A 390-nucleotide genomic window follows, 5' to 3' on the forward strand; every position below is an offset into this window, starting at 1 on the left:
CCAAATTGATTAAAGTTCAAAATTCCTTCAAATTGACCCCCCAATTGGACTCAAAACCACTTCCATCCTTCACCAAAGTTGTTCCTTATGATCATCTACACAAAATGCAACAATCAATTTGGTCAATTGACATGGCTATCCTAAATCAAACCCAAGTTTTGGTCATTTGCACCCACTTGGACACATGCACTAAATGTGACCTAACCACCCTAAGGCCACCAAATTAACTCCACCACAGTCATTAGTTGGACTTAGTGACCAGTCCAAACACCATGAAATCACCTAAATCAAGCCATGGAACAAAGGTCCCCCAATTTAAGGGATCTTATTTTGAAAAATGCACATGCTTAAGATATCTTTGCCAAATCCAAGCACATTTGCATTAAATTG

The sequence above is a fragment of the Phalaenopsis equestris genome, unplaced genomic scaffold, assembly GCF_001263595.1.
Source record: "Phalaenopsis equestris unplaced genomic scaffold, ASM126359v1 Scaffold001334, whole genome shotgun sequence".
Classification (NCBI taxonomy): domain Eukaryota; kingdom Viridiplantae; phylum Streptophyta; class Magnoliopsida; order Asparagales; family Orchidaceae; genus Phalaenopsis; species Phalaenopsis equestris.